The sequence below is a fragment of the Zalophus californianus genome, chromosome 2 (assembly GCF_009762305.2).
Source record: "Zalophus californianus isolate mZalCal1 chromosome 2, mZalCal1.pri.v2, whole genome shotgun sequence".
NCBI classification, from domain to species: Eukaryota; Metazoa; Chordata; class Mammalia; order Carnivora; family Otariidae; genus Zalophus; species Zalophus californianus.
The window spans coordinates 30,448,396-30,464,303 of record NC_045596.1 but is presented as its reverse complement, the minus strand read 5'-3'; the positions used below and the strand labels follow the sequence as shown (position 1 = coordinate 30,464,303).

At 37.7% G+C, this 15,908-nt stretch overlaps 1 pseudogene; it reads right to left on the bottom strand.

Moving 5' to 3' along the window:
- Positions 1 to 2,611: 2,611 nt before the first annotated feature.
- Positions 2,612 to 6,846, bottom strand: LOC113925205 (annotated as a pseudogene).
- Positions 6,847 to 15,908: the final 9,062 nt, after the last annotated feature.

The following is a 15,908-nucleotide window of genomic DNA, read 5'->3' as shown; positions in this document are numbered from 1 at the left end:
AACCAGGAGACCATGATCTAGGTGGAAACCAAGAGTCCAGTGCTTTACCGACTGAGCCACCCAGGCGCCCCTACTGGGATCTATTCTTGGTGGAACTAGCAATTAATTTCATAACTTAGTTATCAGATCATTCATGTTTGAATAAAGATAATGCCAAACACAGCTTTGACTAGGTACTCCAAATGATGATGAACTGTATTACTTAATTATTTATATGGGAAGTATGGTATTTTGGAGTTGAGAAATCTGAGTTTTAATTTTCAATGTTCAATGTTTTAACAATGTGTGAAATTATGCCAAGGCCCCCATTTGAGACTCATCCTACAGAATCTACCTATATGCCCTCAGCAAAGTCACAGAACATATCTGTTTCAGTATTTTTACTCTTAAAATAAGGAAATTAGGCTAGATGATTTAAGTTTTTTTCTAATCTTGCATTTCATGACACTCATCAAATTTAGGAATGTCTGAAATATTGGGCTTTATCCTATGAAATGATAAAGTATAGTATGTTTAAAATGAATATGCAAAGCAAATGGAAGTATCTTCAAGATATAGTATTAAATGAAAAAAATAGTTATTACCTACTTATTAGATTCCATCATATTTTTATATAATTTCTCAAATGACACCTCACCGGACAAATTGTCACTGACCACCCTATATTAAATACTCCAAGCCGTTCACTCAAGTTAAACTTTCTACCATCACTCCTTGTCTTCTTTTTCTTCATGGTGAGTGCCATACCACGTGATGTCATATTAAACATTTTCCTTTTTCTTTATTTCTTCCTTTCTAAGTTTCTTATGAAAAAAATAAATTCCAAGAGACCAGAATATTTGCTTTGTTCACTGTTGAATTTAGGATTTAAAAATAGTTCTTTGCATAAAGTAGATGCTCATTGTATGTATGTATGTATTCATTTTGGAGACATGATGACTTTTTAGGAACAATAAATAAAAGTTGTTTACCATTTATAGTTTGATAAAGAAGAAAATGGGCTTAATGAAGGGGCTTAATGGAAAAGAAAAGAGCTTTTCATTTTACATCTTTTGTACCATTTGAATTTATCATGTGCCTGCATTATATTAATATAGACATGAATAAAAGACATTAGACACACCATCAAAACCCTGAGACAGTGAAAATCTCAGGTGTAATATCTCTAACTCATGGACCTCATTGAAGACTTCAAGGGTAGAAATTAGGTCCTTAATTTCTAAAGCCAAGTATGTGATATGTTTAAAAAGTAAGCCAACAATAAATATTAGAGATAAAATTCTGAATACAAAATGCTAGTTTTCTCATACTAAAGGTGGTTTAGGTTTACTATTTGTATCATGTTGATAATCTGGATAAGTTTTGCCACTACAGCAAAAATATGAGATGTTTTTGCTTTTCTTGTATTTTTAAATGTACTCTCCAAATTTTCTGTAAAAATCACTACACAGTTTGCAATTTTTCAGAGCTGCAAAGAATAAAACTTACCTCATCCCCCCAAATAAGCAAAAAACATAATGGCTTAAACAGAGTAGGGATGTTTGTTTGCTGTTTGTTTATTTGTTTGTTCTGATCTCATATAATAGAAATTTAGAGATAGAGGGTATGGAGCCTGGTATAATGGTTTCAGGAAGTCTTTAGGGACTCAGGATGCTTCTAAACTGGTTCATAGTCCTTAGCAGGGGCTGCTATAGCTCCAGCCACCGCATCCAAATTTCAAGCAGCAGGAATGAAGTAGAGGGAAAAGACAAAAAGAGCACACCTCCATGAAGAATCAGCTTGAAACTTCATGGAGAACTTCCCCAATTTACCTCCAAAACATCTGTTTACAATATTGTCAATTTTGGCAGATCTTAGTCTCATGGCTATATCTAGATAAGAGCAGTCAAGTAATGTATTCTTGTGAATAGTTATATTAATGGTCTGAATTAGTTTGATATAATTGCAATGAAAGAAGAGAAAAGGCATTTGAGAGGCATAGAGTCTCTGTCATAATCAACTACTGTTTTGCAATCAGAAATATATGATATACACATTTATGTAAAAAAAAATCAAAGCAAAGCAAAAAAAATAAAAACAAAACAACACCCTGATGATATTCTGCTACTTTCTGGAAATTAATTTATTTTTTTCTCAGGTATCCATTGTTAGCCATGAAAACAGGCTTTCCTAGAAGGAAAATAGTAGGTAATAGTTGGGACAATGGGATCTTATAGTGAGTTCTCTGTTTTTGAGAGCAGGAAAGCTTTTGTTCATATCTCTTTGTATTTTACAAAAAAAAGAAGAAATTATTGTACTAAGATGGACAGGAAATGCTTTATGTCTATAGAGACCCTGGATGTTTGAAACACAGCTGTCAATTTTCTCAATGTTTTATCATAAAGGCACTAAGAAAGAAGCAATGAGTTTAAGGCACAATCTGGTAGAAATCTTGGAATGGGGAGAGGTGACTATGAGTGATGAGAGGATTTCACACTTGATGTTTTCAATTTTCACATGCAACTCAAATATTTCATGTTTGCAATATTATTTTGTTTAATTACATCTTTTTTCCATTTGAGAGTAGTCATTTATTACTGACCAGATTACAAAAATAATCATGGTAGATACCTTAGTTCATCCTTCTAATAAGCCTATTGATCTGGTCTTCCCTGTGGCCAGCATTTCTACCTTCTACAAAATAGGTGGTCTTTTTCTTCATTCCCCCTTGTGGAGAAGATAATTTGAAGGTCCATAAAAAGTTGTTTGCTTCTTTGAAACGTTTTCCAACAGTATAGATCTCGTGAATCAGGGGAGAAGATAATTTGAAGGTCCATAAAAAGTTGTTTGCTTCTTTGAAACATTTTCCAACACTATAGATCTCGTGAATCAGATCCTCTGTGCAGATGGTGTCATATTTACCAAGAGATCAGACAATCAATGTGTTATCTGTCAGGGCAATAGCTTCTTGTTGATTTTGCCATAACCATGTTTGTAGATCAGTTCATTCACCGACTTCAGGTTTGGGTACCCCCGTGCTATATATGGCTCCACAATCCTTAGCATGTCAACTGAAGTCTTGTTGAGCTTAACAAAGTTGCCACTGAAAATCTTTCGAAGGCGAAGAAGCTGCAACACCTTCCAAACCTTTGGGCTCACACCATTGATACCTCTGATCCTGATGACAAATGCCAATTTGGGTTCCGCAGGTACAGAGAAGTTGCCAGCTTTTCTTGCCATCCTTGCCGTTTGAATCTCAGTTCTGTACATCTGCGTATATTCCTTGTGGTAATGCTTAGCTTTTTCATAGGTAAGCTTCCTCCTTGCCTTTTGAAACATCTTTTATTTTAAATTTTTTATTGTTATGTTTAATCACCATATATTACATCATTAGTTTTTGATGTAGTGTTCCATGATTCATTGTTTGTGCATAACACCCAGTGCTCCATGCAGAATGTGCCCTCTTTAATACCCATCACCAGGCTAACCCATCCTCCCACCCCCCTCCCCTCTAGAACCCTCGGTTTGTTTTTCAGAGTCCATCATCTCTCATGGTTCGTCTCCCCCTCTGATTTCCCCCCCTTCATTCTTCCCCTCCTGCTATCTTCTTCTTTTTTTTTTCTTAACATATATTGCATTATTTGTGAAACATCTTTTGAGAAAACTTCTTTCTCAGATGCTTGATTCAACTCTGCAAAATTCCTTTGCTGCTTCTTAAGGGTTTCTGGCACAGCAGGAACATTCTTTTTCTTCTCTTCTGCACCCTCCCTGGTTCTAGCCAGAAATGAGCTAATTATATCTCTTCATATAAGTCATGCTTAGCATTTTTTGAGCTGGAGTCTTCTAGGGAGATAATTCTTTTATGTTTCTGTGTGTCTTGCAAGCAAAGGCACTGCTTGACTTTTTTGCTGAACTGTCCTTCAGAGATGTTTGTCTAGTGAGCAAACTTGGAAGACAGAGATACTATTTCTCTCTGGAACAGAGTTCATCTTTGCTCTCCAGCATTCTCTTAGTCTGTTCAGGCTGTTACAACAAAATTCTACAGAGAGGCTGCTTATAAACAATAGAAATGTATTTCTTACAGTTCTGGAGGCTAGAAGTCTAAGATCAGGGTGCTGTTGTGGTCTGGTGATAGCCCTCTTGTATGTCACAGACTTCTCATTGTATCCTCACATGGTAGAAAGAGTGAGGGATCTCCGTGGGGTGTCTCTTATAATGGCCTCTACCCTCTCAACCTAAGCATCTCCCAAAGGCCCCATCTCTTGATACTTGATATCATATTGGGCATTAGGATTTTGACATAAGAATTGGGGGAGAAAATACATTCGGACCACAGTGAGTATAATAAAGACCATGTCTCCCTCTGGGGAAAAGTTCAGGTAAGTTTACAGTCCATTTAAAGAGATTAAGCTCCCTAAGCTTGAGATTCCTTTCCTGCAGGTATCACCTTGCACTATTCCCGTTGCCCTGTGGGAATTGTGGCTTGGCAAAGTGATACCAAATGATGATGCTCTGGCTACTGCTTCTACTATACATAACAAACTGTCCATTGTCTCTGACTCGGGAATCTCTTATATTCTGCTGGCAACCATGAAACTGTGGCAGGCTAATGTATTAGTCGGAAGGAAATCCTTTATAGTTCTTGAGAGGCTTTGAAAGGGACTTACTAGGTCCACGATGCCTGCAACTCCATATTTCTAAGGAAAGCTAATGATGTGACCCTCCCTTCCTGATAGTGGTTTCTTAAAGCAGGATTGGATTTGTGCCCATGAGCGGCCATATGTAAACAGTCATGGGCTCGCACCAATTATGACATGGCCTAATATGGGAAGGCTGCCCAACTGTCAGAGTCCCTCTGACTTAATCCAATCCTTCTTTTGGAGGCATGACTGGGAGAAAGAAAGAGCACTAGTGGTTGGGATTAATGCATATGCTAACAGATGTACTGGATAAGCATTAGAATCTGGAGGCATAGTCATGCATCTTTAATAGTCACATTCTTCAACAAGGACACCACAGCTGCTCTTGGACACCTGGGGAAACTGCTAATTCCCCCCAGCAGTAATACTTGTTTCTAGGGTGTGTGATTTTTCTTGCTTCTCTATGTTCACTTTTTAATATCTCTTCCTGACTGAAAGTAACCAGAATGTGCTTCTGCTTCACTTAAGAGACAAGCTAACAAAGGGGAGAAAAATGATGACTTCCCCAAATTAACCCTGGATTCTAAAGATAAAGATTTATTGGTTGCAAGTTTTAACTAAAGTACACTTCTAGTATTTTCTGGATGAAAGGATTTAGAAATCCTGATCTGACAATCAGGTATTAAATCTGCCAGCAACAGATGCTGCTAAAACATGTATTTAAACAGCTTATTTGTATTGGTACAACATTAGGATCATTTCAGAATAATTTATTATAATGTGCTGTAGATTTTCTACCTATTGTGTTATAATACCTGTCTTAAGAGGTAGAAGTGATATCCCTGACAATTGATTAGGTAACATGGAACAACCTCAAAAGTCTTCAAAGAGAGGTCCAAGAAAGCAAAATGTTCATTATTTTATATAACTTAAAGTTTTTCAGGTGCAATTAACTCAGATTAAAAAGCAAAGAATCAAAATATGTGGGTTTGGCAATAGCTCCTACTTCAGTCATCTAGATATTTATAGAAAATATTTTACTCAGACCAAATTTAGTACAAATTAATAATGATTGTCTACACTGGGAAAAGAATACCACAGCCTCTGATTCTCTGTGTTAAAGTGAACATTGAGCTTGAGCAGGCAGGGATGAGAACTTACTTAGCTTTTCTCAACTAATGTTAACACAAGTATGTCATGTATGAGACAATTTACCAAGTGTAAAATACAATCTCATTATCTTACTCTCTAGCACAAAATAAATATAAAATGCAGATTTAGTGGAATAAGATTGCCAGCTCTGGTAATGTTCACTAAAATATTAGTAAGTAATTTTATAATACAACCAAAGAGATAAGAGATACAGATCTCTCTCTCTCTTACTCTCTGTCTCCTTCTGTGTGTGTATGTGTAACTATACATATCCTGGATCTGATCTCCTGACTTTATGTTTAATAATCACAGAGATCCCTTATATTGAGCCAAACCTTTGTTTCACAAAGAGTGTTTTATGAAATAATAATTATGTTAAATGGAAAATTTAATATGGAAAATTTAACATGTAAAAATGTTTAGAAATAGTACATTTCAAAACTTGGCATATATAATCTGCTCTCATAGACTCCCAGTGTTAATGACCCTAATTTAAGTTTCTGAGAATTTGTGCACCATAGAAACCTGTTTAATTTTTAAAGTCATATTCCCAATCTTATATAGCAAGGAAATATTTTTGAGTAATATTTATCAACCTCACGTAGAACTTGTGTTCTGTGTAACTGCTGCTTGCAATTGAACAAGTATAAATTGGGGTGTACAAAAAGTTTCTCCATTTTATTTTATTTTTTTTTTAAATAACTCTTTTAATTACCACCATAATCTCTGTGCTTTGCTGGATAGTGGGGTGTGATGGGGTAAGGATGAGAAACCAATTTAAAAGTGCCAATTTGCTATACCTTAGACCTTTCTGGTTCAAAGAAATTTCTGGCAAACATAGACTCTTTCTGGTAAATGCTTAGAAGCTCAGAGAGCATTCTTGCCTCCAGTTGCAATCTTAGATGAACCTGGAATCAAGTGGGAATTTACTGTTGCCCATGATGCCTAAGGATGGGGATTGTCGCCTCAGACCCATTAAGTGATCTTGAGCAGTTGTTTTGACTGCCTTGTTTGAAGCTTGTCCACTGAATTGTCTGCTGGAATTTACTATTGGCATTTGTACTGGTGTACCCATGGTCTGTCCTAGTGGCATGGTCAAAATCCTTGATGACTTGGCCTCACTTTGGTTTTCACTGACATTGCAGCTATCTGGGTCTCAGCCAGATTTGGTTTCCTGACCCTCATGTCACAGCAGTCTTATGTCTGTCTTCTGAATTCTCAACTCAGCTGACCTTCTCTTCCCCTCCAGCACACACAGGATTTCCTGGACTGATTTCACACCACAGAGAAGCATAACACAAGCCCTCTCTATGCCTAAATATCAAGGACACCATTCACGCAACACTGTGGCTGCCCACAAATGCACAGGGGCTCTTTCAGGTGATCTTCCAGATTTCCAAACATGAAACCAGATGTATGACCCCAGCAGCTTTTGGCAGCTTCTTCCTTAGACTCTCTGAGACCTCTCTTGTATCACTTCTCCACCCCATTTCCTACCTCTTGACCCTGCAGAGATGAGATTGTTTGAAGTGAAGAAAACTGAACTCCTTATAGAATAACAGAGGCAGTAGAATGTAGTTTCAAAAGCATCAGCTCTGGACCTAGCATTCTCGAGTTTGAATCTACCCTCTACCACTTAAAGCTGTGTCAACTTGGTCAAGTTACTTAAACCCTCTTAGGTTCCACATTTCCATATCTGTAGAAAGAAGATAATACCAGAAAGTTTTTGTAAAGATTGAATAGAGTGTATGTATTAAGTACTTGAAAAGTGCCTGGCACAGGGTGCTGCTCAGTCAAAGCTATCTATTGATATTACTTCTCTCCCTTTTTCTGCCCAAAGCCTTCTGTTTCTGTTTGTACAGAATGCAACTTCACATTTGAAATTCTCTCCAACCACTTTTTATAGTAAACTTCTGTAACGGGTTGGCCTGACCTAGCTCCCAAGACTGTTGTTTTGCTTTGGAAAAACAACAGCTATAATAACAAACTATCTAAATTGAGAGTCAAAAATGACCAAGGGCTTTGTTCTACCTAATATCTACCCTTCTCCTGAAATCTTGAAAACCATCGATTTAACATATTAAGAATCACTGAGTATCACAATTTAAGTGAAATTTAAAAAATCCATGGACTAATATTATCAGAAATATATCTATTATATGTGGAACATACATTGGGAAATACTGAATTAAACTAACATTTGAATATTAGGTAAGAAACGTACCTGTTTGTCCTGCTTTTCTGTCTCAGGCTGTTGAGAAACCTCTACCCCTCTGCTCACCTACCTTTCTAACTCTTCTGCCAGGGAAGAAAAAGTTGCTGGTCTAGTCACTGGATCTCATTATATCAGTGGGCTGGGTTACCATGGCTTACACATAGAAATCAATTCCATTTAAGTACCACTTGGGTATGGATGGATTGTCATCTCAAAGCAGCTCTATTATGCCTGAGAGCTCTGTTTCAGCTTCTCTGTAATTGGTGAGTAAGGCAGTGCGGTCATATGCAGTCATGTCAACTGCTCAGGAAGTAGATCCAGAGTCTGCCGCTGATTCGAATTCGTATAAGTAGAGAACAGGTTCTAAGGCTGCTCGTCCAAGAAGAGTCATCAACACGTGTTGGCAGAGCCCCAGAGCAAGGAAGCAAAGAAAGAGAGAAGTAAAGGGAGGGACTCCCTATGTGCTTCTTTCCCTTCATTATTAACCAAGTCGGGATCTTAATACAAGATCATATTATGAGAAAGGGCATAGATTCATTACTCTTAGAAGTTTAAAATTCTGAAAAGGGAAAAGTGACCTGACTTTACCAATGATGAATCTGGCCCTGAGGAGACTGCCTGGAAAAGGAGAATTTCTCATAGCAGGTGGCTACATTTATTTTCAATATAAATGTAGGGGGTTTTTCTTCCATTTTTAGCTCCAAGAGTAGCTTCCTATGTTAATTTTTTCTCTAAAGTTGTGCTTTCTTAACCAACCTCAAGGTGAATTATAATGGTATACTTGTAATTATGCGTTTCAGAGAAATGAATGTTATTTAAGGCACTACCTTAATGGTAAGCCGATTTGCATGCCACTGAAGTCAGTGATTCCTGTCTTTTTAGAACTACAACATGCTCTCAGGCTTTAGCATAATTTTGAAAACTGCTAATGTGGCCACCTCTCTTTTTAAATGTTTATTCTAATTTAAAATTGTATGCACTGGATTCTCTGTTTAAAATCTTTTCCTTCTTCACATTAAAAAAAAATCCATATTTTTAAAGGAATACATTCTTAGTAAGCACGTTATTTCATTACTGTAATTGCTTTGAAAAAGGCTGAATGTCAGACAGAGATTTTCAAAAAAAGTCAGAAATCAAATCTGAAGAACGTCTATTTTTTTTATCTACTTTTCCAGTTTCCAGGATTTATGCCAGAAAAAAAAAATGATCGATGCTAGCATGCCTTGGCAGCACCTTTTCTCTTAAAAGCTTCTATAAATAACTTTTCATAAAATGGAATTACTGCATTCAACATGGAATGACAGAACAATTTTGGGGTGAAAAATGGTCAATTTCATCTCTAAGCCATGTTGCCCTTTCCCTTTGTGAGAAGGCAGCAAAGGCAGTTTAGCACGGCCTTCTGTTAAGCTTTATTTAGAAAATTAGCCTCATGGACTCAATTCTGTCAGTATCCACAAAATCCACATGCTGTAGTGACCACAAGAAAGGAAGGGAATTGGAGAGCTCAGTCAAACACCTACTGGGATAAATAAAGACAGAGATTCAATATATCCTCATAGTGGTCATTTGAAGGTGATATTGTAAGATCTTTAAAAACTTCTGGAAGTTCCATTTTCACTTAACACATTGATTATTGAGAAAATTCTCCATGCGCAGCTCCATGCTGGCCACCGGGTAAGAGTGATGGAGAAATAGAGAATTGCCAATATGGTTTGGGAAAGAACATGGAACAGTTTTATAACACTGGGAAGCGCCAACTGTTTGTGCCAATTTAAGGGAAACAGCAGAAATCCAGAGAAGGGAGAACTGTACATCAAGAATAGGGTGACACACAATGTAAGTCACCTCCCTCCTTCCATCCTTTCCTTCCACGTTGATACCAACCTTCTGCTGTCCACCTTACTTTTGATTAAACATCACTACTATCATTTCCTCTTGACCATCTTCCTTAACTTGTTCTCTCTACTGCAGAGTTATATGCCCTTTCGAAGTTTCATGTTCTTGTACTCTGCCACATAGTTGAGGCCCAAGTTACAGATGTCCTCTGGAGGTAGGCAATTTATTTCACAATTCATTTATCCTGAAAGTAGGTAGTCATGTCTACTGTGTAGTAGGAGGTCTCCAATTGGCTGGAATGAATAGGAATGACTTTTAGATGAAGTGGGAGTTGAGATAAAACTCAGAGAGTGAAGCAGTGGGAACTTTACTGCATGCTGTAATGGATTTCCCTCACTTGCTTTTAGGACTATGAAAATGAATCAGATCAAAACACTGCATTAGCTCATTCAAGCAGAACTATTGAAGGATATAAATTCTGTTCTTCTGTGGAGAAACATTGATGACTACCATTGAACAAATATTCATAAAAGCTCCCCTAAAAGTATACTGAGTATTCATGACTTTCTGTTATTTGCCCTTATTAGGGTTGATACTTGTGAATTCTTGACATCATTTGTTTTGTTCAAATAAGTTGTTGTAAATAATGTGCTCAAAGAATTTGGTTGAAACATTCAGTTGTTTTCTAGGACTAGTAAAATGTGTGGTTAGGCCTATCCACTATTGTGTTAATGTTAATGACGAGTCATCTGTTAGTTTAAAAATGGCTTGGTGCCAGATAAATCAGGTAATTCATCACAGTAGGTTATTTATGTAGACTTGTATTAGTTGTGTCTATTAACAACTGGTTAATTCAGGAAAAGAATCAGTCAATCATATAGACTGACTAGCTGAATCAGCTGACATGGACTGATGACTTTTTTTCTTTCCATCTCTTTGCCATTTCATCATTTAGACTTGGTTTAGGAATGTGAATATTAGTAAAATGTCAAACAATTAAAATAATTCATGTGTGAAATAATCTATCTGTTTTATAATGAGTAGAAAATTGTGTTTGGCAAAGAACATGATTTAAACACCTTTCAAGATTATTACTAAGGTAACAGAAGAGCCAAAAATAGATTGCTGCAAACTAATGTAGTCATTTCTTTTTACTTTGTTCTTTTTCATACTACTTTATTATCAACTTAGAGCTATTCAATCTTCAAAGCATGAATAAGAAAAAAGAGTTATAGCCACCCTTCAAACTTATCAAAGTGTCTATTCCTCTTCAAATGATTATAATTGGCTTAACCCATACAGGTCCCACCTTAATTTGGAGTTTACCTTTAATTAAAACATCTTGTAAATAGTGGTGATGAGTTGTGTGTTTGGGGAAACTCATTTCCCTATTATTGTCTTCCAAATAACACATCACTAATCAATTTGTCTTTAGATTCTTTTCCTTTTGGAAAAAAATGTAGATCTTATGCCCTTTAATAGTTTTGCTTGAATGAGTACACAGAGTTTTTTTGTTTTTTTTGTTTTAATTTTTTTATTGTTATGTTAATCACCATATATTACATCATTAGTTTTTGGTGCAGTGTTCCATGATTCATTGTTTGTTCATAACACCCAGTGCTCCATGCAGAACGTGCCCTCCTCAATACCCATCACCAGGCTAACCCATCCCCCTCCCCCCCTCCCCTCTAGAACCCTCAGTTTGTTTTTCAGAGTCCATCATCTCTCATGGTTCGTCTCCCCCTCTGACATACTCCCCTTTTCTTCCTCTCCTGTTATCTTCTTCTTTTTCTTTTTTCTTAAAATATGTTGCGTTATTTGTTTCAGAAGTACAGAACTGTGATTCAACAGTCTTGCACAATTCACAGCGCTCACCGTAGCACATACCCTTCCCAATGTCTATCACCCCAGCCACCCCATCCCTCCCACCCCCAACCACTCCAGTAACACTCAGTTTCTTTCCTGAGATTAAGAATTCCTCATATCAGTGAGGTCATGTGATACATGTCTTTCTCTGATTGACTTATTTCACTCAGCATAACACCCTCCAGTTCCATCCACGTCGTTGCAAATGGCAAGATCTCATTCCTTTTGATGGCTGCATAATATTCCATTGTGTATATATACCACATCTTCTTTATCCATTCATTTGTCGATGGGCATCTTGGCTCTTTCCACAGTTTGGCTATTGTGGACATTGCCGCTATAAACATTGGGGTACACGTACCCCTTCGGGTCCCTACATTTGTGTCTTTGTGGTAAATACCCAGTAGTGCAATTGCTGGATCAAACGGTAGCTCTAATTTCAACTGTTTGAGGAACCTCCATACTGTTTTCCAGAGGGGTTGCACCAGCTTGCATTCCCACCAACAGTGTAGGAGGGTTCCCCTTTCTCCACATCCCCGCCAACATCTGTCGTTCCCTGACTTGTTAATTTTAGCCATTCTGACGGGTGTGAGGTGGTATCTCATTGAGGTTTTGATTTGGATTTCCCTGATGCCGAGCGATGTTGAGCACTTTTTCATGTGCCTGTTGGCCATTTGGATGTCTTCTTTGGAGAAATGTCTGTTCATGTCTTCTGCCCATTTCTTGATTGGATTATTTGTTCTTTGGGTGTTGAGTTTGATAAGTTCTTTATAGATTTTGGATACTAGCCCTTTATCTGATATGTCATTTGCAAATATTTTCTCCCATTCTGTTGGTTGTCTTTTGGTTTTGTGGACTGTTTCTTTTGCTGTGCAAAAGCTTTTTATCTTGATGAAATCCCAATAGTTCATTTTTGCCCTGGCTTCCCGTGCTTTTGGCGATGTTTCTAGGAAGAAGTTGCTGCGGCTAAGGTCGAAAAGGTTGCTACCTGTGTTCTCCTTTAGGATTTTGATGGACTCCTGTCTCACGTTTAGGTCTTTCAACCATTTGGAGTCTATTTTTGTGTGTGGTGTAAGGAAATGGTCCAGTTTCATTCTTCTGCATGTGGCTGTCCAATTTTCCCAACACCATTTGTTGAAGAGACTGTCTTTTTGCCATTGGACATTCTTTCCTGCTTTGTCAAAGATAAGTTGACCATAGAGTTGAGGGTCCATTTCTGGGCTCTCGATTCTGTTCCATTGATCTATGTGTCTGTTTTTGTGCCAGTACCATACTGTCTTGATGATGACAGCTTTGTAATAGAGCTGGAAGTCCGGAATTGTGATGCCGCCAGCTTTGCTTTTCTTTTTCAGTATTCCTCTGGCTATTCTGGGTCTTTTCTGGTTCCATACAAATTTTAGGATTATTTGTTCCATTTCTTTGAAAAAAGTGGATGGTATTTTGATGGGGATTGCATTGAATGTGTAGATTGCTCTAGGTAGCATTGACATCTTCACAATGTTGATTCTCCCAATCCATGAGCATGGAACGTTTTTCCATTTCTTTGTGTCTTCTTCAATTTCTTTCATGAGTATTTTATAGTTTTCTGAGTACAGATCCTTTGCCTCTTTGGTTAGATTTATTCCTAGGTATCTAATGGTTTTGGGTGCAATTGTAAATGGGATCGACTCCTTGATTTGTCTCTCTTCTGTCTTGTTGTTGGTGTATAGGAATGCCACTGATTTCTGTGCATTGATTTTATATCCTGCTACTTTACTGAATTCCTGTATGAGTTCTAGCAGTTTTGGGGTGGAGTCTTTTGGGTTTTCCACATACAGTATCATATCATCTGCAAAGAGTGAGAGTTTGACTTCCTCTTTGCCGATTTGGATGCCTTTGATTTCTTTTTGTTGTCTGATTGCTGTGGCTAGGACTTCTAATACTATGTTGAATAGCAGTGGTGATAGTGGACATCCCTGCCGCGTTCCTGACCTTAGGGGAAAAGCTCTCAGCCTTTCCCCATTGAGAATGATATTTGCTGTAGGTTTTTCATAGATGGCTTTTATGATATTGAGGTATGTACCCTCTATCCCTATACTCTGAAGAGTTTTGATCAAGAAAGGATGTTGTACTTTGTCAAATGCTTTTTCTGCATCTATTGAGAGGATCATATGATTCTTGCTCTTTCTTTTGTTAATGTATTGTATCACATTGATTGATTTGCGGATGTTGAACCAGCCTTGCAGCCCAGGAATAAATCCCACTTGGTCCTGGTGAATAATCCTTTTAATGTACTGTTGGATCCTATTGGCTAGTATTTTGGTGAGAATTTTTGCATCCATGTTCATCAAGGATATTGGTCTGTAATTCTCTTTTTTGATGGGGTCTTTGTCTGGTTTTGGGATCAAGGTAATGCTGGCCTCATAAAATGAGTTTGGAAGTTTCCCTTCCATTTCTATTTTTTGGAACAGTTTCAGGAGAATAGGTATTAATTCTTCTTGAAATGTCTGATGAGTACACAGAGTTTTGAGTTGATTCCTTCTAAGGGCATGAGTTTTTCCCCTTCATTTTCCATTATCATCTTTAAGACAGACAGGGCTCACTTGCAAGGAATGGGGAGGGCGATATAGGAGGAAAACAGATTTCCAATACAGGAGACTATTTCTATTTCTAACCCTTTTTCTTTTCTATATACTGACTGGAATTTTTAATAAATTGTCATGCTCTGGATTTGAATTAGCCAAAATGTTTGTCAGGGAATGATCATGGAAAGATCAGCACTTCTTTCTGGATTCCAGTTATAACCACATAGCAATTTTTATAGCTTCCAGATCACTTTTACGTTTACCTACTTTGAATAAATCGGGGTCACACAAAACCCCTGTGAATTAAGTGTGAATATCCCCATTTTACAGATGTGAAATCTGACTGTCAGAGAGGTGACTCAGTTTAGGTCACCAACCAGTCACCTCTGACAGTATTTGAATCCAAATCTTTTGACCCTGTAGTCTTTTTGGTGTTTCTCTTCTATTTTTACTATCTGTGGAAAGCAAGAGGAAAAGAGAGACTTGAGCAAGGATAATCTTAACTGTGATTCATATTTGATATAGTCTCAGCCAAACCAATGGTTCAGAGCAAAGATTTCCTAGAAGGGGAGTCTTGCATTGGCAAGAATAGCTGGGTCTAGGCTCTCATTTTGCTGTGTCTGTAAATGCTGCAGTAGACAGTAGGATGCTACAACTAGAAGCCATCAGCGAACTGTCCTTTGAGCACCTGGAGGTCCACTTATTTTTTTTTTTTTGAAGGAAGATCTGAGGAGCACACCCTCATGTCCATTCCAGGCCTGTAGGTCATTGTTTAGTCTTGATTTTTAGTGTAAAAGAAAGGAGGTCTGAGCAGAGGAATACATGACTTGACTTAATTTCAAAAAGAGTCACCTTGGTTGTGTTGAGACTAGACAATAGTGGGCAAGGATACAAGTAGGGAGGAGGTTCATGCAATAATCCATAACTGTTCATGGAGGCCTGGACCTGGGCAGTGGTGGGAGAGGTGGTAAGAAATGGTCATAGCAAATTGTCGTGTAGCTGCTCACTGATGTCACTGGTTTCTTTCATACTTACCTTTGCTCATCTATTCTGTTCCTCATCCTCAATCATTTCACTGCTTCAGATCCTCGAGGATTGAAGCTAAGGTACAAAAGATACAGAAGAGTCAGAAATATGTTACTTGGCTGCTGGAAATGTGATCTGGTGTACTGTGCTCTGTGGGAGGACAGATATCAAGGCTCATATGCTATATTGGGGATTTTTATTCATTTGGTTATTACTCTTTTAAGATCAAAGTATTAGGTTCCTCCAACTATAGTTTTCCAGTGGGGCCAAAAACCTCTGCTGTCGGGCTATTTATATTTTCCCCTCTGTTCCTATTTTCCAGCAATCCGCTCCACAACAGACTTGCCTGAAGGAGGTCTTTTGGATAGAGACATTTCAATGTAACTCAGCCTAACTCTGCAGGGTTTACACAAATCCCTCAGGAAACACGAATATTTTCCCACACATATGATAGTAAGCTTTCTTCTTCTATAGTCCTCTCTCTTTCTCATCCCATAGCCTTGATTTTAGTCTTGTCATCTATAAGTCATATGCCAGGCTCTGAATCAACAAAATTTCAAAAGATACAGGGCAAACTCTTCAGGCAGTTCTCCCAGAATATGCTTTACTTGGTAGGGTAAAGTGCAAAAT